We start from the raw sequence: 21,935 nt of genomic DNA, 5'->3' as shown, positions 1-21,935 counted from the left end.
TAATCATTTAATATATTTGCTATTTTTTTTCTTCATCTATGATTTTGCCATTTGTGTCTCTTAGACATTTAACCTCCTCTTTGAATGTTCTCTTGCTGTTATAATATTGGAAAAATATTTTGGAATTGGTTTTAGCCCCCTTAGCAATATTGTTTTCTATCTCTCTCTTGGCCTTTCTAGCTTCCTTTTTGACTTGTGTTTGCAGTTCCAAGTACTCTTTCTGTGTGCTTTGTTTTTGGTCCCTTTTAAACGCTCTGTAAAGTGCCTTTTTTCGCTGAATATTTTTTTTAATTGATCTATTAAACCATTTTGGCCATTTTGTTTTAGCTTTAGATTTGTCTACTTTTGGGATGTAATTGTTTTGTGCCTCTAGTACTACATTTTTAAAAAACAGCCATCCTTTTTCTGTGGATGTTTTCTCTATTTTATTCCAATCTACTTCTGTTAGTCTCCGTTTCATACCTTCATAGTTTGCTTTTCTAAAATTGTAAACCTTAGCTTTAGTCATTACTTTTGGGGTTTTAAAAAATATTTCAAATGAGACCATGTTGTGGTCTGAGTTTGCCAATGGCTCTCTGACCTCTGTTGTAGTTATTCTGTCTTCATTATCTGAAAAGACTAAATCAAGGCATGCCTCCCCTCTAGTCGGTGCCTTGACAAATTGCGTTAGGAAGCAGTCATTTGTCATTTCCACCATTTCAATTTCGTCCGTCGTGCCCCTGTGGCAAAGTGGTAATGACGTGCAGGTGAGTGCAGTGCAGAATAATTACACAGACAGACGTTGGTACAGGTGCAAGGGTGTTTATTTAATTTAGTAAATGTCCAGAGCCTCAAGGCAAAACCTGTAAATAATAATAGTGCTGGAAGTGATACAGCGGCGTGTATCACTTCTAATTTATAATCCCACGGGTTTGACCCGCAACCCCAAAGTCCCGTTCCGACACCCACACTAAACACGAACACAAAGACAGTGCGTGATTCAAGTGCTAAAAGGTGCAAACACAAAGACAGTTCCGGTAGTGAAAGGTGAGTGGTGAAGTCCGGGTTTTTCGCTGGCCTGCGGCTGCAGCTCCGGATCGTGCTCAGTAATCTTCTGTGACAAATAACACACAAGACACACAGTGTTAATACACAGACACAAAACACTCACGGTTTACTCACAGTACGGGCTCCTTCTCGGTTAGTTAACTTAACCATATGCAAAGGAACAGATCACTCAAGCCATGCCCCCTATTTATACCCTCGCCCATGACCCCGAGGTTAACGAGCGCATCCGCTCCTCCAGTCCTCGGATGCCACGCCGCTTACCGTCTGGGTCACTGAGCTCGGGTGCCATGGCTCCGCCCCCTTCCGAACTGACCGACTTCCATCTACCCTACGGAATAAATTGTCGTGCCATTTCATTAAGGGTACTCTGTTCCTCGTATACCGTGCTCTCACAGGTCGAGAGGGAGATCTAACACTAAGACTCATTCGATCTCTGTCACAGCCCCCCATCGGGTTTTCCCATTTTATATGGGGGAAGTTGAAATCCCCCATTAGTATGGCTTCTCCTTTTCTACACGCATTTCGAATGTCATTGTACAACAGATTATTTTGCTCAACGTCTGAATTTGGCGGTCTATAGCATTCTCCTATTATTATGCCCTTTGAATTTGTGTCCATTATTCTGATCCATATTGATTCTGCATTGTTTTCTTTGTCCTGATTTAACACCTGGGCTTCAAGACTATTTCTTATGTATAGCGCTACCCCTCCGCCTCTTCTGTCCTGCCTGTCTTTCCTATACAGTGTTTACCCACTAATATTATATTCGTCTCCATCACTCTCAGACAACCAAGTTTCTGTAACACCTATCACATTGTAGTTACTTGTTAGTGCAGTAGCTTCAAGTTCTAACATTTTGTTTCTGAGACTTCTAGCATTAAGATAAATACATTTAATAGTGGTCTTACCTGAGTTGTTGCCCTTGTTTTGATGTGGTCTCCCTTCTGTTTTTTTGTTTTCTCCCCCCTTCCTTTCTAGTTTAAATGCTTCTGGACCTCTTGAAGGATCCTTTCTCCAAGTAGATTGGTTCCCTTTCTGTTTAACTGCAGTCCGTCCCACCTGTATAGATAGTCCTTGCTGTAGAATGTGCTCCAATGTTCAAGAAAGGTGAAGTCTTCCTGTGTGCACCACGATTTCAGCCATGCATTTTGATTTTGTATTTCCAGCTGTCCATATGGTCCTTTGCAAGGCGCCGGCAGTATCCCAGAAAATACCACAGTTTTGGTCTTGTTTTTTAAATTTCCTTCCTAGCTCTCAGAATTTGTTTTGCAGAGATCTTGGCCTGTCTCTTCCAATGTTGTTTGTACCGATGTGGACGACTACTACAGGGTCGTCTCCTGTTCGTTCTAGGATCCTGTCCACGTTCTCAGTGATGTGCTTGACTGAGGCTCCTGGAAGGCAGCACACTGTTGTAGTAAGGGGGTCCAAACTTCGAATTGAACTTGCTGTGTTTCTCAATATAGAGTCCCCAGCAATCATGACCTCCCTTCTTTTTGCTGCCTGGCCAGGGTCCTGGATGTTGTTTTTTTGATTCTCTTGATGTTGGTTTTGGTCATCAAAATGTTGAAGTGGCTCAAATTTGTTGGATGTTTGGATTTCTGGTGGTTGTGTTTGACGAAGTTTCTTTTTTTCCCTGCTTCTGCCTATCTTAACCCAGCTGTTTCGACTCTCTTCCATGAATTGTGGGTGTGTCAGCTCCTCAAGCTCCTGTTGCTGTCTCATTTCCTCCATCTCTTTTTCTAGTATACTTACTCGTTGAAGCAAGTCCTGGAACGTGCAGCACTTTACACACACTTGGTTGAGCTCTGTTGGGTTTTCTCGGATTTCCCACATCATGCAGTTGTCACAGATTACTGGGTTGAAGACCATATTTTTAAGTTTAGTTTAGCTTCTGCAGCTGTCAACCTGCTTTCAACAGCTTCTAACTGCGTTGTACTTGTCCACGACTTTACATCTCCCACGATGTCGCTTCCACACACTGTCGCTGGGAAGCCTGGCTGCCTTTGTTTGTGTTTGTACTGCGGGCTTCGCCCCTCAGCCGTGTCCCAGAACGCCGCGGAATTTGAATCAGCTGCTCCGAGTTTCAGCTTGTAATCAGAAAAATACACGCAGCTGTAGCTGTAGACATTTCTAGGGACAAAAAGAAAGAATGAAATCTATAACAGCATTCAAAACATTATCATCAAATCAGAATAAGTGAAAGTTCTTTGAAAAGGTGTGTGCAGCTCCCATGTCTTATCCGGTCCAGCATGGGGAATTAGTTCAAGTGGTAATGCTCTTGCTTAGCATGTGAGAAGTATCGGGTTCCATGCCCGTATTCTCCAATGAATACTTTTTCTTTAAGAAGTCGGTTGGAAAATGATCAAATTGGAGTGTTACTTGAGAAAAAGAATTTCATTCAAATAGCCGAGGGAAAAAATGCATGCAACAAAAGTCACGAGCCAGGTAGGAATCGAACATACAATCTTCTGATTAATAGTCAGAAGCGTTATCCATTGCGCCACTGGCCCCTGTGCTCAACAAGCACTGTTAATGCACACTCAGCAAAATTAATGGGGGGCAGCTAAATACTACTGCAGTCACCTGAGCTTCCCAGCCTTTTGTTGCCTGTGTATTGTAATCAACGAGAAACTCACTCAGCCACCCATCGGTATCTCAGCTGGTAGAGTGGGTAATCATAATGGCACTCCTGGCATTTATGTTGCTGGTTCAATTCTGGTTTGATGACAATTTCTGTTTGTATGCTTTCACTGTTTTTACATGTAATGATAGGGACAAAAAGAAGGAATGAAATCTAAAACAGCTGTCGAAACTTCATCATCAAATCAGAATAAGTGAAAGTTCTTTGAATAGGTGTGAGCAGCTCCCATGTCTTATCCTGTCCAGCATGGGGAATTAGTTCAAGTGGTAATGCTCTTGCTTAGCATGTGAGAAGTATCGGGTTCCATGCTCTTATTCTCCAATGAATGCTTTTTCTTTAAGAAATCGGTTGGAAAATGATCAAATTGGAGTGTTACTTGAGAAAAAGAAATTCATTCAAATAGCTGAGGGACAAAATGCATGCAACAAAAGTCACGAGCCAGGTAGGAGTCGAACCTACAATCTTCTGATTCGTAGTCAGACGCGTTGTCCATTGCGCCACTGGCCCCTGTGCTCAACAAGTACTGTTAATGCACACTCAGCAAAATTAATGGGGGGCAGCTAAATACTACTGCAGTCACCTGAGCTTCCCAGCCTTTTATTGCCTGTGTATTGTAATCAACGAGAAACTCCCTCAGTCACCCATTGATAGCTCAGCTGGTAGAGTGGATGATCATAATGACACACCTGACGTTTATGTTGCTGGTTCAAATCTGGTTTGATGGTAATTTCTGTTTGGATGCTTTCACTGTTTTTACTGGTAATGATAGGGACAAAGAGAAGGAATGAAATCTAAAACAGCTGTCGAAACTTCATCATCATATCAGAATAAGTGAAATTTCTTTGAATAGGTGTGTGCAGCTCCCATGTCTTATCTTGTCCAGCATGGGGAATTAGTTCAAGTGGTAATGCTCTTGCTTAGCATGTGAGAAGTATCGGGTTCCATGCTCTTATTCTCCAATGAATGCTTTTTCTTTAAGAAATATGTTGGAAAATGATCAAATTGGAGTGTTACTTGAGAAAAAGAATTTCATTCAAATAGCCGAGGGACAAAATGCAAGTAACAAACGTCACGAGCCAGGTAGGAGTCGAACCTACAATCTTCTGATTTATAGTCAGACGCGTTATGCATTGCGCCACTGGGCCCCTGTGCTCAACAAGCACTGTTAATGCACACTCAGCAAAATTAATGGGGGGCAGCTAAATACTACTGGTGTCACCTGAGCTTCCCAGCCTTTTGTTGCCTGTGTATTGTAATCAACGAGAAACTCACTCAGTCACCCATTGATAGCTCAGCTGGTAGAGTGGGTAATCATAATGGCACTCCTGGCATTTATGTTGCTGGTTCAATTCTGGTTTGATGACAATTTCTGTTTAGATGCTTTCACTGTTTTTACATGTAATGATAGGGACAAAGAGAAGGAATGAAATCTTAAACAGCTGTCGAAACTTCGTCATCATATCAGAATAAGTGAAATTTCTTTGAATAGGTGTGTGCAGCTCCCATGTCTTATCTTGTCCAGCATGGGGAATTAGTTCAAGTGGTAATGCTCTTGCTTAGCATGTGAGAAGTATCGGGTTCCATGCTCTTATTCTCCAATGAATGCTTTTACTTTAAGAAATCGGTAGGAAAATGATCAAATTGGAGTTTTACTTGAGAAAAAGAATTTCATTCAAATAGCTGAGGGACAAAATGCATGCAACAAAAGTCACGAGCCAGGTAGGAGTCGAACCTACAATCTTCTGATTCGTAGTCAGACGCGTTGTCCATTGCGCCACTGGCCCCTGTGCTCAACAAGTACTGTTAATGCACACTCAGCAAAATTAATGGGGGGCAGCTAAATACTACTGGTGTCACCTGAGCTTCCCAGCCTTTTGTTGCCTGTGTATTGTAATCAACGAGAAACTCCCTCAGTCACCCATTGATAGCTCAGCTGGTAGAGTGGATGATCATAATGACACACCTGGCGTTTATGTTGCTGGTTCAAATCTGGTTTGATGGTAATTTCTGTTTGGATGCTTTCACTGTTTTTACTGGTAATGATAGGGACAAAGAGAAGGAATGAAATCTAAAACAGCTGTCGAAACTTCATCATCATATCAGAATAAGTGAAATTTCTTTGAATAGGTGTGTGCAGCTCCCATGTCTTATCTTGTCCAGCATGGGGAATTAGTTCAAGTGGTAATGCTCTTGCTTAGCATGTGAGAAGTATCGGGTTCCATGCTCTTATTCTCCAATGAATGCTTTTTCTTTAAGAAATATGTTGGAAAATGATCAAATTGGAGTGTTACTTGAGAAAAAGAATTTCATTCAAATAGCCGAGGGACAAAATGCAAGTAACAAACGTCACGAGCCAGGTAGGAGTCGAACCTACAATCTTCTGATTCGTAGTCAGACGCGTTATCCATTGCGCCACTGGGCTCAACAAGCACTGTTAAAGCACACTCAGCAAAATTAATGGGGGGCAGCTAAATACTACTGCAGTCACCTGAGCTTCCCAGCCTTTTGTTGCCTGTGTATTGTAATAAATGAGAAACTCACTCAGCCACCCATCGGTATATCAGCTGGTAGAGTGGTTAATTATAACGGCACTCCTGGCATTTATGTTGCTGGTTCAATTCTGGTTTGATGACAATTTCTGTTTGGATGCTTTCACTGTTTTTACATGTAATGATAGGGACAAAAAGAAGGAATGAAATCTAAAACAGCTGTCGAAACTTCATCATCAAATCAGAATAAGTGAAAGTTCTTTGAATAGGTGTGAGCAGCTCCCATGTCTTATCCTGTCCAGCATGGGGAATTAGTTCAAGTGGTAATGCTCTTGCTTAGCATGTGAGAAGTATCGGGTTCCATGCTCTTATTCTTTAATGAATGCTTTTTCTTTAAGAAATCGGTTGGAAAATGATCAAATTGGAGTGTTACTTGAGAAAAAGAATTTCATTCAAATAGCCGAGGGACAAAATGCATGCAACAAAAGTCACGAGCCAGGTAGGAGTCGAACCTACAATCTTCTGATTCGTAGTCAGACGCGTTATCCATTGCGCCACTGGCCCCTGTGCTCAACAAGCACTGTTAATGCACACTCAGCAAAATTAATGGGGGGCAGCTAAATACTACTGCAGTCACCTGAGCTTCCCAGCCTTTTGTTGCCTGTGTATTGTAATCAACGAGAAACTCACTCAACCACCCATCGGTATATCAGCTGGTAGACTGGTTAATTATAACGGCACTCCTGGCATTTATGTTGCTGGTTCAATTCTGGTTTGATGACAATTTCTGTTTGGATGCTTTCACTGTTTTTACATGTAATGATAGGGACAAAAAGAAGGAATGAAATCTAAAACAGCTGTCGAAACTTCATCATCAAATCAGAATAAGTGAAAGTTCTTTGAATAGGTGTGAGCAGCTCCCATGTCTTATCCTGTCCAGCATGGGGAATTAGTTCAAGTGGTAATGCTCTTGCTTAGCATGTGAGAAGTATCGGGTTCCATGCTCTTATTCTCCAATGAATGCTTTTTCTTTAAGAAATCGGTTGGAAAATGATCAAATTGGAGTGTTACTTGAGAAAAAGAATTTCATTCAAATAGCCGAGGGACAAAATGCATGCAACAAAAGTCACGAGCCAGGTAGGAGTCGAACCTACAATCTTCTGATTCGTAGTCAGACGCGTTATCCATTGCGCCACTGGCCCCTGTGCTCAACAAGCACTGTTAATGCACACTCAGCAAAATTAATGGGGGGCAGCTAAATACTACTGCAGTCACCTGAGCTTCCCAGCCTTTTGTTGCCTGTGTATTGTAATCAACGAGAAACTCACTCAGCCACCCATCGGTATATCAGCTGGTAGAGTGGTTAATTATAACGGCACTCCTGGCATTTATGTTGCTGGTTCAATTCTGGTTTGATGACAATTTCTGTTTGGATGCTTTCACTGTTTTTACATGTAATGATAGGGACAAAAAGAAGGAATGAAATCTAAAACAGCTGTCGAAACTTCATCATCAAATCAGAATAAGTGAAAGTTCTTTGAATAGGTGTGAGCAGCTCCCATGTCTTATCCTGTCCAGCATGGGGAATTAGTTCAAGTGGTAATGCTCTTGCTTAGCATGTGAGAAGTATCGGGTTCCATGCTCTTATTCTCCAATGAATGCTTTTTCTTTAAGAAATCGGTTGGAAAATGATCAAATTGGAGTGTTACTTGAGAAAAAGAATTTCATTCAAATAGCCGAGGGACAAAATGCATGCAACAAAAGTCACGAGCCAGGTAGGAGTCGAACCTACAATCTTCTGATTCGTAGTCAGACACGTTATCCATTGCGCCACTGGCCCCTGTGCTCAACAAGCACTGTTAATGCACACTCAGCAAAATTAATGGGGGGCAGCTAAATACTACTGCAGTCACCTGAGCTTCCCAGCCTTTTGTTGCCTGTGTATTGTAATCAACGAGAAACTCACTCAGCCACCCATCGGTATATCAGCTGGTAGAGTGGTTAATTATAACGGCACTCCAGGCATTTATGTTGCTGGTTCAATTCTGGTTTGATGACAATTTCTGTTTGGATGCTTTCACTGTTTTTACATGTAATGATAGGGACAAAAAGAAGGAATGAAATCTAAAACAGCTGTCGAAACTTCATCATCAAATCAGAATAAGTGAAAGTTCTTTGAATAGGTGTGAGCAGCTCCCATGTCTTATCCTGTCCAGCATGGGGAATAAGTTCAAGTGGTAATGCTCTTGCTTAGCATGTGAGAAGTATCGGGTTCCATGCTCTTATTCTCCAATGAATACTTTTTCTTTAAGAAATCGGTTGGAAAATGATCAAATTGGAGTGTTACTTGAGAAAAAGAATTTCATTCAAATAGCCGAGGGACAAAATGCATGCAACAAAAGTCACGAGCCAGGTAGGAGTCGAACCTACAATCTTCTGATTCGTAGTCAGACGCGTTATCCATTGCGCCACTGGCCCCTGTGCTCAACAAGCACTGTTAATGCACACTCAGCAAAATTAATGGGGGGCAGCTAAATACTACTGCAGTCACCTGAGCTTCCCAGCCTTTTGTTGCCTGTGTATTGTAATCAACGAGAAACTCACTCAGCCACCCATCGGTATATCAGCTGGTAGAGTGGTTAATTATAACGGCACTCCAGGCATTTATGTTGCTGGTTCAATTCTGGTTTGATGACAATTTCTGTTTGGATGCTTTCACTGTTTTTACTGGTAATGATAGGGACAAAAAGAAGGAATGAAATCTAAAACAGCTGTCGAAACTTCATCATCAAATCAGAATAAGTGAAAGTTCTTTGAATAGGTGTGAGCAGCTCCCATGTCTTATCCTGTCCAGCATGGGGAATTAGTTCAAGTGGTAATGCTCTTGCTTAGCATGTGAGAAGTATCGGGTTCCATGCTCTTATTCTCCAATGAATGCTTTTTCTTTAAGAAATCGGTTGGAAAATGATCAAATTGGAGTGTTACTTGAGAAAAAGAATTTCATTCAAATAGCCGAGGGACAAAATGCATGCAACAAAAGTCACGGGCCAGGTAGGAGTCGAACCTACAATCTTCTGATTCGTAGTCAGACGCGTTATCCATTGCGCCTCTGGCCCCTGTGCTCAACAAGCACTGTTAATGCACACTCAGCAAAATTAATGGGGGGCAGCTAAATACTACTGGTGTCACCTGAACTTCCCAGCCTTTTGTTGCCTGTGTATTGTAATCAACGAGAAACTCACTCAGCCACCCATCGGTATCTCAGCTGGTAGAGTGGGTAATCATAATGGCACTCCTGGCATTTATGTTGCTGGTTCAATTCTGGTTTGTTGACAATTTCTGTTTGTATGCTTTCACTGTTTTTACATGTAATGATAGGGACAAACAGAAGGAATGAAATCTAAAACAGATGTCGAAACTTCATCAAATCAGAATAAGTGAAAATTCTTTGAATAGGTGTGAGCAGCTCTCATGTCTTATCCTGTCCAGCAGGGGGAATTAGTTCAAGTGGTAATGCGCTTGCTTAGCATGTGAGAAGTATCGGGTCACATGCCCGTTTCCTCCAATGAATGCTTTTTCTTTAAGAAATCGGTTGGAAAATGATCAAATTGGAGTGTTACTTGAGAAAAAGAATTTCATTCAAATAGCCGAGGGACAAAATGCATGCAACAAAAGTCACGAGCCAGGTAGGAGTCGAACCTACAATCTTCTGATTCGTAGTCAGACGCGTTATCCATTGCGCCACTGGCCCTGTGCTCAACAAGCACTGTTAATGCACACTCAGCAAAATTAATGGGGGGCAGCTAAATACTACTGCAGTCACCTGAGCTTCCCAGCATTTTGTTGCCTGTGTATTGTAATCAACGAGAAACTCACTCAGCCACCCATCGGTATCTCAGCTGGTAGAGTGGATAATCATAATGGCACTCCTTCATTTATGTTGCTGGTTCAATTCTGGTTTGATGACAATTTCTGTTTGTATGCTTTCACTGTTTTTACATGTAATGATAGGGACAAAGAGAAGGAATGAAATCTAAAACAGCTGTCGAAACTTCATCATCAAATCAGAATAAGTGAAAGTTCTTTGAATAGGTGTGAGCAGCTCTCATGTCTTATCCTGTCCAGCATGGGGAATTAGTTCAAGTGGTAATGCTCTTGCTTAGCATGTGAGAAGTATCGGGCTCCATGCTCTTATTCTCCAATGAATGCTTTTTCTTTAACAAATCGGTTGGAAAATGATCAAATTGGAGTGTTACTTGAGAAAAAGAATTTCATTCAAATAGCCGAGGGACAAAATGCATGCAACAAAAGTCACGAGCCAGGTAGGAGTCGAACCTACAATCTTCTGATTCGTAGTCAGACGCGTTATCCATTGCGCCACTGGCCCCTGTGCTCAACAAGCACTGTTAATGCACACTCAGCAAAATTAATGGGGGGCAGCTAAATACTACTGCAGTCACCTGAGCTGCCCAGCCTTTTGTTGCCTGTGTATTGTAATCAACGAGAAACTCGATCAGCCACCCATCGGTATCTCAGCTGGTAGAGTGGGTAATCATAACGTCACTCCTGGCATTTATGTTGCTGGTTCAATTCTGGTTTGATGACAATTTCTGTTTGTATGCTTTCACTGTTTTTACTGGTAATGATAGGGACAAAGAGAAGGAATGAAATCTAAAACAGATGTCGAAACTTCATCATCAAATCAGAATAAGTGAATGTTCTTTGAATAGGTGTGAGCAGCTCTCATGTCTTATCCTGTCCAGCAGGGGGAATTAGTTCAAGTGGTAATGCGCTTGCTTAGCATGTGAGAAGTATCGGGTTCCATGCCCGTTTCCTCCAATGAATTCTTTTTCTTTAAGAAATCGGTTGGAAAATGATCAAATTGGAGTGTTACTTGAGAAAAAGAATTTCATTCAAATAGCCGAGGGACAAATTGCATGCAACAAAAGTCACGAGCAAGGTAGGAGTCGAACCTACAATCTTCTGATTCGTAGTCAGACGCGTTATCCATTGCGCCACTGGCCCCTGTGCTCAACAAGCACTGTTAATGCACACTCAGCAAAATGAATGGGGGGCAGCTAAATACTACTGCAGTCACCTGAGCTTCCCAGCCTTTTGTTGCCTGTGTATTGTAATCAACGAGAAACTCACTCAGCCACCCATCGGTATCTCAGCTGGTAGAGTGGGTAATCATAATGGCACTCCTGGCATTTATGTTGCTGGTTCAATTCTGGTTTGATGACAATTTCTGTTTGTATGCTTTCACTGTTTTTACTGGTAATGATAGGGACAAAGAGAAGGAATGAAATCTAAAACAGCTGTCAAAACTTCATCATCAAATCAGAATAAGTGAAAGTTCTTTGAATTGGTGTGTGCAGCTCCCATGTCTTATCTTGTCTAGCATGGGGAATTAGTTCAAGTGGTAATGCTCTTGCTTAGCATGTGAGAAGTATCAGGTTCCATGATCTTATTCTCCAATGAATGCTTTTTCTTTAACAAATCGGTTGGAAAATGATCAAATTGGAGTGTTACTTGAGAAAAAGAATTTCATTCAAATAGCCGAGGGACAAAATGCATGCAATAAAAGTCACGAGCCAGGTAGGAGTCGAACCTACAATCTTCTGATTCGTAGTCAGACGCGTTATCCATTGCGCCACTGGCCCCTGTGCTCAACAAGCACTGTTAATGCACACTCAGCAAAATTAATGGGGGGCAGCTAAATACTACTGCAGTCACCTGAGCTTCCCAGCCTTTTGTTGCCTGTGTATTGTAATCAACGAGAAACTCACTCAGCCACCCATCGGTATCTCAGCTGGTAGAGTGGGTAATCATAATGGCACTCCTGGCATTTATGTTGCTGGTTCAATTCTGGTTTGATGACAATTTCTGTTTGGATGCTTTCACTGTTTTTACTGGTAATGATAGGGACAAAGAGAAGGAATGAAATCTAAAACAGCTGTCGAGACTTCATCATCATATCAGAATAAGTGAAATTTCTTTGAATAGGTGTGTGCAGCTCCAATGTCTTATCTTGTCCAGCATGGGGAATTAGTTCAAGTGGTAATGCTCTTGCTTAGCATGTGAGAAGTATCGGGCTCCATGCTCTTATTCTCCAATGAATGCTTTTTCTTTAAGAAATATGTTGGAAAAAGATCAAATTGGAGTGTTACTTGAGAAAAAGAATTTCATTCAAATAGCCGAGGGACAAAATGCATGCAACAAAAGTCACGAACCAGGTAGGAGTCGAACCTACAATCTTCTGATTCGTAGTCAGACGCGTTATCCATTGCGCCACTGGCCCCTGTGCTCAACAAGCACTGTTAATGCACACTCAGCAAAATTAATGGGGGGCAGCTAAATACTACTGCAGTCACCTGAGCTTCCCAGCCTTTTGTTGCCTGTGTATTGTAATCAACGAGAAACTCACTCAGCCACCCATCGGTATCTCAGCTGGTAGAATGGGTAATCATAATGGCACTCCTGGCATTTATGTTGCTGGTTCAATTCTGGTTTGATGACAATTTCTGTTTGTATGCTTTCACTGTTTTTACATGTAATGATAGGGACAAACAGAAGGAATGAAATCTAAAACAGATGTCGAAACTTCATCATCAAATCAGAATAAGTGAAAATTCTTTGAATAGGTGTGAGCAGCTCTCATGTCTTATCCTGTCCAGCAGGGGGAATTAGTTCAAGTGGTAATGCGCTTGCTTAGCATGTGAGAAGTATCGGGTCACATGCCCGTTTCCTCCAATGAATGCTTTTTCTTTAAGAAATCGGTTGGAAAATGATCAAATTGGAGTGTTACTTGAGAAAAAGAATTTCATTCAAATAGCCGAGGGACAAAATGCATGCAACAAAAGTCACGAGCCAGGTAGGAGTCGAACCTACAATCTTCTGATTCGTAGTCAGACGCGTTATCCATTGCGCCACTGGCCCTGTGCTCAACAAGCACTGTTAATGCACACTCAGCAAAATTAATGGGGGGCAGCTAAATACTACTGCAGTCACCTGAGCTTCCCAGCCTTTTGTTGCCTGTGTATTGTAATCAACGAGAAACTCACTCAGCCACCCATCGGTATCACAGCTGGTAGAGTGGATAATCATAATGGCACTCCTTCATTTATGTTGCTGGTTCAATTCTGGTTTGATGACAATTTCTGTTTGTATGCTTTCACTGTTTTTACATGTAATGATAGGGACAAAGAGAAGGAATGAAATCTAAAACAGCTGTCGAAACTTCATCATCAAATCAGAATAAGTGAAAGTTCTTTGAATAGGTGTGAGCAGCTCTCATGTCTTATCCTGTCCAGCATGGGGAATTAGTTCAAGTGGTAATGCTCTTGCTTAGCATGTGAGAAGTATCAGGTTCCATGCTCTTATTCTCCAATGAATGCTTTTTCTTTAACAAATCGGTTGGAAAATGATCAAATTGGAGTGTTACTTGAGAAAAAGAATTTCATTCAAATAGCCGAGGGACAAAATGCATGCAATAAAAGTCACGAGCCAGGTAGGAGTCGAACCTACAATCTTCTGATTCGTAGTCAGACGCGTTATCCATTGCGCCACTGGCCCCTGTGCTCAACAAGCACTGTTAATGCACACTCAGCAAAATTAATGGGGGGCAGCTAAATACTACTGCAGTCACCTGAGCTTCCCAGCCTTTTGTTGCCTGTGTATTGTAATCAACGAGAAACTCACTCAGTCACCCATCGGTATCTCAGCTGGTAGAGTGAGTAATAATAATGGCACTCCTGGCATTTATGTTGCTGGTTCAATTCTGGTTTGATGACAATTTTTGTTTGTATTCTTTCACTGTTTTTACTGGTAATGATAGGGACAAAGAGAAGGAATGAAATCTAAAACAGCTGTCGAGACTTCATCATCATATCAGAATAAGTGAAATTTCTTTGAATAGGTGTGTGCAGCTCCAATGTCTTATCTTGTCCAGCATGGGGAATTAGTTCAAGTGGTAATGCTCTTGCTTAGCATGTGAGAAGTATCGGGCTCCATGCTCTTATTCTCCAATGAATGCTTTTTCTTTAAGAAATATGTTGGAAAAAGATCAAATTGGAGTGTTACTTGAGAAAAAGAATTTCATTCAAATAGCCGAGGGACAAAATGCATGCAACAAAAGTCACGAGCCAGGTAGGAGTCGAACCTACAATCTTCTGATTCGTAGTCAGACGCGTTATCCATTGCGCCACTGGCCCCTGTGCTCAACAAGCACTGTTAATGCACACTCAGCAAAATTAATGGGGGGCAGCTAAATACTACTGCAGTCACCTGAGCTTCCCAGCCTTTTGTTGCCTGTGTATTGTAATCAACGAGAAACTCACTCAGCCGCCCATCGGTATCTCAGCTGGTAGAGGGGGTAATCGTAATGGCACTCCTGGCATTTATGTTGCTGGTTCAATTCTGGTTTGATGACAATTTCTGTTTGTATGCTTTCACTGTTTTTACTGGTAATGATAGGGACAAAGAGAAGGAATGAAATCTAAAACAGCTGTCGAAACTTCATCATCATATCAGAATAAGTGAAATTTCTTTGAATAGGTGTGTGCAGCTCCAATGTCTTATCTTGTCCAGCATGGGGAATTAGTTCAAGTGGTAATGCTCTTGCTTAGCATGTGAGAAGTATCGGGTTCCATGCTGTTATTCTCCAATGAATGCTTTTTCTTTAAGAAATATGTTGGAAAATGATCAAATTGGAGTGTTACTTGAGAAAAAGAATTTCATTCAAATAGCCGAGGGACAAAATGCATGCAACAAAAGACACGAGCCAGGTAGGAGTCGAACCAACAATCTTCTGATTCGTAGTCAGACGCGTTATCCATTGCGCCACTGGGCTCAACAAGCACTGTTAAAGCACACTCAGCAAAAATTAATGGGGGGCAGCTAAATACTACTGCAGTCACCTGAGCTTCCCAGCCTTTTGTTGCCTGTGTATTGTAATCAACGAGAAACTCACTCAGTCACCCATCGGTATCTCAGCTGGTAGAGTGAGTAATCATAATGGCACTCCTGGCATTTATGTTGCTGGTTCAATTCTGGTTTGATGACAATTTCTGTTTGTATGCTTTCACTGTTTTTACTGGTAATGATAGGGACAAAGAGAAGGAATGAAATCTAAAACAGCTGTCAAAACTTCATCATCATATCAGAATAAGTGAAAGTTCTTTGAATAGGTGTGTGCAGCTCCCATGTCTTATCTTGTCCAGCATGGGGAATTAGTTCAAGTGCTAATGCTCTTGCTTAGCATGTGAGAAGTATCGGGTTCCATGCTCTTATTCTCCAATGAATGCTTTTTCTTTAAGAAATATGTAGGAAAATGATCAAATTGGAGTGTTACTTGAGAAAAAGAATTTCATTCAAATAGCCGAGGGACAAAATGCATGCAACAAAAGTCACGAGCCAGGTAGGAGTCGAACCTACAATCTTCTGATTCGTAGTCAGACACGTTATCCATTGCGCCACTGGCCCCTGTGCTCAACAAGCACTGTTAATGCACACTCAGCAAAATTAATGGGGGGCAGCTAAATACTACTGCAGTCACCTGAGCTTCCCAGCCTTTTGTTGCCTGTGTATTGTAATCAACGAGAAACTCACTCAGTCACCCATCGGTATCTCAGCTGGTAGAGTGAGTAGCCATAATGGCACTCCTGGCATTTATGTTGCTGGTTCAATTCTGGTTTGATGACAATTTCTGTTTGTATGCTTTCACTGTTTTTACTGGTAATGATAGGGACAAAGAGAAGGAATGAAATCTAAAACAGCTGTCGAAACTTCATCATCATATCAGAATAAGTGAAATTTCTTTGAATAGGTGTGTGCAGCTCCAATGTCTTATCTTGTCCAGCATGGGGAATTAGTTCAAGTGGTAATGCTCTTGCTTAGCATGTGAGAAGTATCGGGTTCCATGCTGTTATTCTCCAATGAATGCTTTTTCTTTAAGAAATATGTTGGAAAATGATCAAATTGGAGTGTTACTTGAGAAAAAGAATTTCATTCAAATAGCCGAGGGACAAAATGCATGCAACAAAAGACACGAGCCAGGTAGGAGTCGAACCGACAATCTTCTGATTCGTAGTCAGACGCGTTATCCATTGCGCCACTGGGCTCAACAAGCACTGTTAAAGCACACTCAGCAAAAATTAATGGGGGGCAGCTAAATACTACTGCAGTCACCTGAGCTTCCCAGCCTTTTGTTGCCTGTGTATTGTAATCAACGAGAAACTCACTCAGTCACCCATCGGTATCTCAGCTGGTAGAGTGAGTAATCATAATGGCACTCCTGGCATTTATGTTGCTGGTTCAATTCTGGTTTGATGACAATTTCTGTTTGTATGCTTTCACTGTTTTTACTGGTAATGATAGGGACAAAGAGAAGGAATGAAATCTAAAACAGCTGTCAAAACTTCATCATCATATCAGAATAAGTGAAAGTTCTTTGAATAGGTGTGTGCAGCTCCCATGTCTTATCTTGTCTAGCATGGGGAATTAGTTCAAGTGGCAATGCTCTTGCTTAGCATGTGAGAAGTATCTGGCTCCATGCTCTAATTCTCCAATGAATGCTTTTTCTTTAAGAAATATGTTGGAAAATGATCAAATTGGAGTGTTACTTGAGAAAAAGAATTTCATTCAAATAGCCGAGGGACAAAATGCATGCAACAAAAGTCACGAGCCAGGTAGGAGTCGAACCTACAATCTTCTGATTCGTAGTCAGACGCGTTATCCATTGCGCCACTGGCCCCTGTGCTCAACAAGCACTGTTAATGCACACTCAGCAAAATTAATGGGGGGCAGCTAAATACTACTGCAGTCACCTGAGCTTCCCAGCCTTTTGTTGCCTGTGTATTGTAATCAACGAGAAACTCACTCAGCCACCCATCGGTATCTCAGCTGGTAGAGTGGGTAATCATAATGGCACTCCTGGCATTTATGTTGCTGGTTCAATTCTGGTTTGATGACAATTTCTGTTTGGATGCTTTCACTGTTTTTACTGGTAATGATAGGGACAAAGAGAAGGAATGAAATCTAAAACAGCTGTCGAGACTTCATCATCATATCAGAATAAGTGAAATTTCTTTGAATAGGTGTGTGCAGCTCCAATGTCTTATCTTGTCCAGCATGGGGAATTAGTTCAAGTGGTAATGCTCTTGCTTAGCATGTGAGAAGTATCGGGCTCCATGCTCTTATTCTCCAATGAATGCTTTTTCTTTAAGAAATATGTTGGAAAAAGATCAAATTGGAGTGTTACTTGAGAAAAAGAATTTCATTCAAATAGCCGAGGGACAAAATGCATGCAACAAAAGTCACGAACCAGGTAGGAGTCGAACCTACAATCTTCTGATTCGTAGTCAGACGCGTTATCCATTGCGCCACTGGCCCCTGTGCTCAACAAGCACTGTTAATGCACACTCAGCAAAATTAATGGGGGGCAGCTAAATACTACTGCAGTCACCTGAGCTTCCCAGCCTTTTGTTGCCTGTGTATTGTAATCAACGAGAAACTCACTCAGCCACCCATCGGTATCTCAGCTGGTAGAATGGGTAATCATAATGGCACTCCTGGCATTTATGTTGCTGGTTCAATTCTGGTTTGATGACAATTTCTGTTTGTATGCTTTCACTGTTTTTACATGTAATGATAGGGACAAACAGAAGGAATGAAATCTAAAACAGATGTCGAAACTTCATCATCAAATCAGAATAAGTGAAAATTCTTTGAATAGGTGTGAGCAGCTCTCATGTCTTATCCTGTCCAGCAGGGGGAATTAGTTCAAGTGGTAATGCGCTTGCTTAGCATGTGAGAAGTATCGGGTCACATGCCCGTTTCCTCCAATGAATGCTTTTTCTTTAAGAAATCGGTTGGAAAATGATCAAATTGGAGTGTTACTTGAGAAAAAGAATTTCATTCAAATAGCCGAGGGACAAATTGCATGCAACAAAAGTCACGAGCAAGGTAGGAGTCGAACCTACAATCTTCTGATTCGTAGTCAGACGCGTTATCCATTGCGCCACTGGCCCCTGTGCTCAACAAGCACTGTTAATGCACACTCAGCAAAATGAATGGGGGGCAGCTAAATACTACTGCAGTCACCTGAGCTTCCCAGCCTTTTGTTGCCTGTGTATTGTAATCAACGAGAAACTCACTCAGCCACCCATCGGTATCTCAGCTGGTAGAGTGGGTAATCATAATGGCACTCCTGGCATTTATGTTGCTGGTTCAATTCTGGTTTGATGACAATTTCTGTTTGTATGCTTTCACTGTTTTTACTGGTAATGATAGGGACAAAGAGAAGGAATGAAATCTAAAACAGCTGTCAAAACTTCATCATCAAATCAGAATAAGTGAAAGTTCTTTGAATTGGTGTGTGCAGCTCCCATGTCTTATCTTGTCTAGCATGGGGAATTAGTTCAAGTGGTAATGCTCTTGCTTAGCATGTGAGAAGTATCAGGTTCCATGATCTTATTCTCCAATGAATGCTTTTTCTTTAACAAATCGGTTGGAAAATGATCAAATTGGAGTGTTACTTGAGAAAAAGAATTTCATTCAAATAGCCGAGGGACAAAATGCATGCAATAAAAGTCACGAGCCAGGTAGGAGTCGAACCTACAATCTTCTGATTCGTAGTCAGACGCGTTATCCATTGCGCCACTGGCCCCTGTGCTCAACAAGCACTGTTAATGCACACTCAGCAAAATTAATGGGGGGCAGCTAAATACTACTGCAGTCACCTGAGCTTCCCAGCCTTTTGTTGCCTGTGTATTGTAATCAACGAGAAACTCACTCAGCCACCCATCGGTATCTCAGCTGGTAGAGTGGGTAATCATAATGGCACTCCTGGCATTTATGTTGCTGGTTCAATTCTGGTTTGATGACAATTTCTGTTTGGATGCTTTCACTGTTTTTACTGGTAATGATAGGGACAAAGAGAAGGAATGAAATCTAAAACAGCTGTCGAGACTTCATCATCATATCAGAATAAGTGAAATTTCTTTGAATAGGTGTGTGCAGCTCCAATGTCTTATCTTGTCCAGCATGGGGAATTAGTTCAAGTGGTAATGCTCTTGCTTAGCATGTGAGAAGTATCGGGCTCCATGCTCTTATTCTCCAATGAATGCTTTTTCTTTAAGAAATATGTTGGAAAAAGATCAAATTGGAGTGTTACTTGAGAAAAAGAATTTCATTCAAATAGCCGAGGGACAAAATGCATGCAACAAAAGTCACGAACCAGGTAGGAGTCGAACCTACAATCTTCTGATTCGTAGTCAGACGCGTTATCCATTGCGCCACTGGCCCCTGTGCTCAACAAGCACTGTTAATGCACACTCAGCAAAATTAATGGGGGGCAGCTAAATACTACTGCAGTCACCTGAGCTTCCCAGCCTTTTGTTGCCTGTGTATTGTAATCAACGAGAAACTCACTCAGCCACCCATCGGTATCTCAGCTGGTAGAATGGGTAATCATAATGGCACTCCTGGCATTTATGTTGCTGGTTCAATTCTGGTTTGATGACAATTTCTGTTTGTATGCTTTCACTGTTTTTACATGTAATGATAGGGACAAACAGAAGGAATGAAATCTAAAACAGATGTCGAAACTTCATCATCAAATCAGAATAAGTGAAAATTCTTTGAATAGGTGTGAGCAGCTCTCATGTCTTATCCTGTCCAGCAGGGGGAATTAGTTCAAGTGGTAATGCGCTTGCTTAGCATGTGAGAAGTATCGGGTCACATGCCCGTTTCCTCCAATGAATGCTTTTTCTTTAAGAAATCGGTTGGAAAATGATCAAATTGGAGTGTTACTTGAGAAAAAGAATTTCATTCAAATAGCCGAGGGACAAAATGCATGCAACAAAAGTCACGAGCCAGGTAGGAGTCGAACCTACAATCTTCTGATTCGTAGTCAGACGCGTTATCCATTGCGCCACTGGCCCTGTGCTCAACAAGCACTGTTAATGCACACTCAGCAAAATTAATGGGGGGCAGCTAAATACTACTGCAGTCACCTGAGCTTCCCAGCCTTTTGTTGCCTGTGTATTGTAATCAACGAGAAACTCACTCAGCCACCCATCGGTATCACAGCTGGTAGAGTGGATAATCATAATGGCACTCCTTCATTTATGTTGCTGGTTCAATTCTGGTTTGATGACAATTTCTGTTTGTATGCTTTCACTGTTTTTACATGTAATGATAGGGACAAAGAGAAGGAATGAAATCTAAAACAGCTGTCGAAACTTCATCATCAAATCAGAATAAGTGAAAGTTCTTTGAATAGGTGTGAGCAGCTCTCATGTCTTATCCTGTCCAGCATGGGGAATTAGTTCAAGTGGTAATGCTCTTGCTTAGCATGTGAGAAGTATCAGGTTCCATGCTCTTATTCTCCAATGAATGCTTTTTCTTTAACAAATCGGTTGGAAAATGATCAAATTGGAGTGTTACTTGAGAAAAAGAATTTCATTCAAATAGCCGAGGGACAAAATGCATGCAATAAAAGTCACGAGCCAGGTAGGAGTCGAACCTACAATCTTCTGATTCGTAGTCAGACGCGTTATCCATTGCGCCACTGGCCCCTGTGCTCAACAAGCACTGTTAATGCACACTCAGCAAAATTAATGGGGGGCAGCTAAATACTACTGCAGTCACCTGAGCTTCCCAGCCTTTTGTTGCCTGTGTATTGTAATCAACGAGAAACTCACTCAGTCACCCATCGGTATCTCAGCTGGTAGAGTGAGTAATAATAATGGCACTCCTGGCATTTATGTTGCTGGTTCAATTCTGGTTTGATGACAATTTTTGTTTGTATTCTTTCACTGTTTTTACTGGTAATGATAGGGACAAAGAGAAGGAATGAAATCTAAAACAGCTGTCGAGACTTCATCATCATATCAGAATAAGTGAAATTTCTTTGAATAGGTGTGTGCAGCTCCAATGTCTTATCTTGTCCAGCATGGGGAATTAGTTCAAGTGGTAATGCTCTTGCTTAGCATGTGAGAAGTATCGGGCTCCATGCTCTTATTCTCCAATGAATGCTTTTTCTTTAAGAAATATGTTGGAAAAAGATCAAATTGGAGTGTTACTTGAGAAAAAGAATTTCATTCAAATAGCCGAGGGACAAAATGCATGCAACAAAAGTCACGAGCCAGGTAGGAGTCGAACCTACAATCTTCTGATTCGTAGTCAGACGCGTTATCCATTGCGCCACTGGCCCCTGTGCTCAACAAGCACTGTTAATGCACACTCAGCAAAATTAATGGGGGGCAGCTAAATACTACTGCAGTCACCTGAGCTTCCCAGCCTTTTGTTGCCTGTGTATTGTAATCAACGAGAAACTCACTCAGCCACCCATCGGTATCTCAGCTGGTAGAGTGGGTAATCATAATGGCACTCCTGGCATTTATGTTGCTGGTTCAATTCTGGTTTGATGACAATTTCTGTTTGTATGCTTTCACTGTTTTTACTGGTAATGATAGGGACAAAGAGAAGGAATGAAATCTAAAACAGCTGTCGAAACTTCATCATCAAATCAGAATAAGTGAAATTTCTTTGAATAGGTGTGTGCAGCTCCAATTTCTTATCTTGTCCAGCATGGGGAATTAGTTCAAGTGGTAATGCTCTTGCTTAGCATGTGAGAAGTATCTGGCTCCATGCTCTAATTCTCCAATGAATGCTTTTTCTTTAAGAAATATGTTGGAAAATGATCAAATTGGAGTGTTACTTGAGAAAAAGAATTTCATTCAAATAGCCGAGGG

General features: G+C 41.5%; 27 non-coding genes across 27 annotated transcripts; all 27 read right to left on the bottom strand.

Moving 5' to 3' along the window:
• Nucleotides 1-3,484: 3,484 nt before the first annotated feature.
• On the bottom strand, nucleotides 3,485-3,557 carry trnan-auu (transfer RNA asparagine (anticodon AUU)). The gene has a single exon. It is a non-coding gene; the product is annotated as a tRNA-Asn (tRNA).
• A 565-nt stretch (nucleotides 3,558-4,122) lies between these two features.
• trnar-acg (transfer RNA arginine (anticodon ACG)) lies at nucleotides 4,123-4,195 on the bottom strand. Its single transcript has one exon. It is a non-coding gene; the product is annotated as a tRNA-Arg (tRNA).
• Nucleotides 4,196-5,399: 1,204 nt separating this feature from the next.
• On the bottom strand, nucleotides 5,400-5,472 carry trnar-acg (transfer RNA arginine (anticodon ACG)). Its single transcript has one exon. It is a non-coding gene; the product is annotated as a tRNA-Arg (tRNA).
• A 565-nt stretch (nucleotides 5,473-6,037) lies between these two features.
• Nucleotides 6,038-6,111, bottom strand: trnar-acg (transfer RNA arginine (anticodon ACG)). The gene has a single exon. It is a non-coding gene; the product is annotated as a tRNA-Arg (tRNA).
• Nucleotides 6,112-6,668: 557 nt separating this feature from the next.
• Nucleotides 6,669-6,741, bottom strand: trnar-acg (transfer RNA arginine (anticodon ACG)). The gene has a single exon. It is a non-coding gene; the product is annotated as a tRNA-Arg (tRNA).
• Nucleotides 6,742-7,306: 565 nt separating this feature from the next.
• Nucleotides 7,307-7,379, bottom strand: trnar-acg (transfer RNA arginine (anticodon ACG)). Its single transcript has one exon. It is a non-coding gene; the product is annotated as a tRNA-Arg (tRNA).
• Nucleotides 7,380-7,944: 565 nt separating this feature from the next.
• trnar-acg (transfer RNA arginine (anticodon ACG)) lies at nucleotides 7,945-8,017 on the bottom strand. Its single transcript has one exon. It is a non-coding gene; the product is annotated as a tRNA-Arg (tRNA).
• Nucleotides 8,018-8,582: 565 nt separating this feature from the next.
• trnar-acg (transfer RNA arginine (anticodon ACG)) lies at nucleotides 8,583-8,655 on the bottom strand. Its single transcript has one exon. It is a non-coding gene; the product is annotated as a tRNA-Arg (tRNA).
• Nucleotides 8,656-9,220: 565 nt separating this feature from the next.
• On the bottom strand, nucleotides 9,221-9,293 carry trnar-acg (transfer RNA arginine (anticodon ACG)). The gene has a single exon. It is a non-coding gene; the product is annotated as a tRNA-Arg (tRNA).
• A 562-nt stretch (nucleotides 9,294-9,855) lies between these two features.
• Nucleotides 9,856-9,928, bottom strand: trnar-acg (transfer RNA arginine (anticodon ACG)). Its single transcript has one exon. It is a non-coding gene; the product is annotated as a tRNA-Arg (tRNA).
• A 563-nt stretch (nucleotides 9,929-10,491) lies between these two features.
• Nucleotides 10,492-10,564, bottom strand: trnar-acg (transfer RNA arginine (anticodon ACG)). Its single transcript has one exon. It is a non-coding gene; the product is annotated as a tRNA-Arg (tRNA).
• Nucleotides 10,565-11,129: 565 nt separating this feature from the next.
• On the bottom strand, nucleotides 11,130-11,202 carry trnar-acg (transfer RNA arginine (anticodon ACG)). The gene has a single exon. It is a non-coding gene; the product is annotated as a tRNA-Arg (tRNA).
• A 565-nt stretch (nucleotides 11,203-11,767) lies between these two features.
• On the bottom strand, nucleotides 11,768-11,840 carry trnar-acg (transfer RNA arginine (anticodon ACG)). The gene has a single exon. It is a non-coding gene; the product is annotated as a tRNA-Arg (tRNA).
• Nucleotides 11,841-12,405: 565 nt separating this feature from the next.
• Nucleotides 12,406-12,478, bottom strand: trnar-acg (transfer RNA arginine (anticodon ACG)). Its single transcript has one exon. It is a non-coding gene; the product is annotated as a tRNA-Arg (tRNA).
• Nucleotides 12,479-13,043: 565 nt separating this feature from the next.
• On the bottom strand, nucleotides 13,044-13,116 carry trnar-acg (transfer RNA arginine (anticodon ACG)). The gene has a single exon. It is a non-coding gene; the product is annotated as a tRNA-Arg (tRNA).
• A 563-nt stretch (nucleotides 13,117-13,679) lies between these two features.
• Nucleotides 13,680-13,752, bottom strand: trnar-acg (transfer RNA arginine (anticodon ACG)). Its single transcript has one exon. It is a non-coding gene; the product is annotated as a tRNA-Arg (tRNA).
• Nucleotides 13,753-14,317: 565 nt separating this feature from the next.
• trnar-acg (transfer RNA arginine (anticodon ACG)) lies at nucleotides 14,318-14,390 on the bottom strand. Its single transcript has one exon. It is a non-coding gene; the product is annotated as a tRNA-Arg (tRNA).
• A 565-nt stretch (nucleotides 14,391-14,955) lies between these two features.
• Nucleotides 14,956-15,029, bottom strand: trnar-acg (transfer RNA arginine (anticodon ACG)). Its single transcript has one exon. It is a non-coding gene; the product is annotated as a tRNA-Arg (tRNA).
• A 558-nt stretch (nucleotides 15,030-15,587) lies between these two features.
• trnar-acg (transfer RNA arginine (anticodon ACG)) lies at nucleotides 15,588-15,660 on the bottom strand. The gene has a single exon. It is a non-coding gene; the product is annotated as a tRNA-Arg (tRNA).
• Nucleotides 15,661-16,857: 1,197 nt separating this feature from the next.
• trnar-acg (transfer RNA arginine (anticodon ACG)) lies at nucleotides 16,858-16,930 on the bottom strand. The gene has a single exon. It is a non-coding gene; the product is annotated as a tRNA-Arg (tRNA).
• A 565-nt stretch (nucleotides 16,931-17,495) lies between these two features.
• On the bottom strand, nucleotides 17,496-17,568 carry trnar-acg (transfer RNA arginine (anticodon ACG)). The gene has a single exon. It is a non-coding gene; the product is annotated as a tRNA-Arg (tRNA).
• A 565-nt stretch (nucleotides 17,569-18,133) lies between these two features.
• trnar-acg (transfer RNA arginine (anticodon ACG)) lies at nucleotides 18,134-18,206 on the bottom strand. Its single transcript has one exon. It is a non-coding gene; the product is annotated as a tRNA-Arg (tRNA).
• A 565-nt stretch (nucleotides 18,207-18,771) lies between these two features.
• trnar-acg (transfer RNA arginine (anticodon ACG)) lies at nucleotides 18,772-18,844 on the bottom strand. Its single transcript has one exon. It is a non-coding gene; the product is annotated as a tRNA-Arg (tRNA).
• A 565-nt stretch (nucleotides 18,845-19,409) lies between these two features.
• Nucleotides 19,410-19,482, bottom strand: trnar-acg (transfer RNA arginine (anticodon ACG)). The gene has a single exon. It is a non-coding gene; the product is annotated as a tRNA-Arg (tRNA).
• A 565-nt stretch (nucleotides 19,483-20,047) lies between these two features.
• On the bottom strand, nucleotides 20,048-20,120 carry trnar-acg (transfer RNA arginine (anticodon ACG)). The gene has a single exon. It is a non-coding gene; the product is annotated as a tRNA-Arg (tRNA).
• A 563-nt stretch (nucleotides 20,121-20,683) lies between these two features.
• trnar-acg (transfer RNA arginine (anticodon ACG)) lies at nucleotides 20,684-20,756 on the bottom strand. Its single transcript has one exon. It is a non-coding gene; the product is annotated as a tRNA-Arg (tRNA).
• A 565-nt stretch (nucleotides 20,757-21,321) lies between these two features.
• Nucleotides 21,322-21,394, bottom strand: trnar-acg (transfer RNA arginine (anticodon ACG)). Its single transcript has one exon. It is a non-coding gene; the product is annotated as a tRNA-Arg (tRNA).
• Between the last annotated feature and the right edge of the window lie 541 nt (nucleotides 21,395-21,935).

The sequence above is a fragment of the Acipenser ruthenus genome, chromosome 43 (assembly GCF_902713425.1).
Source record: "Acipenser ruthenus chromosome 43, fAciRut3.2 maternal haplotype, whole genome shotgun sequence".
Classification (NCBI taxonomy): Eukaryota; Metazoa; Chordata; class Actinopteri; order Acipenseriformes; family Acipenseridae; genus Acipenser; species Acipenser ruthenus.
Note: the sequence above shows the minus strand (reverse complement) of the source record. Positions and strands in the feature narration are given on the sequence as shown.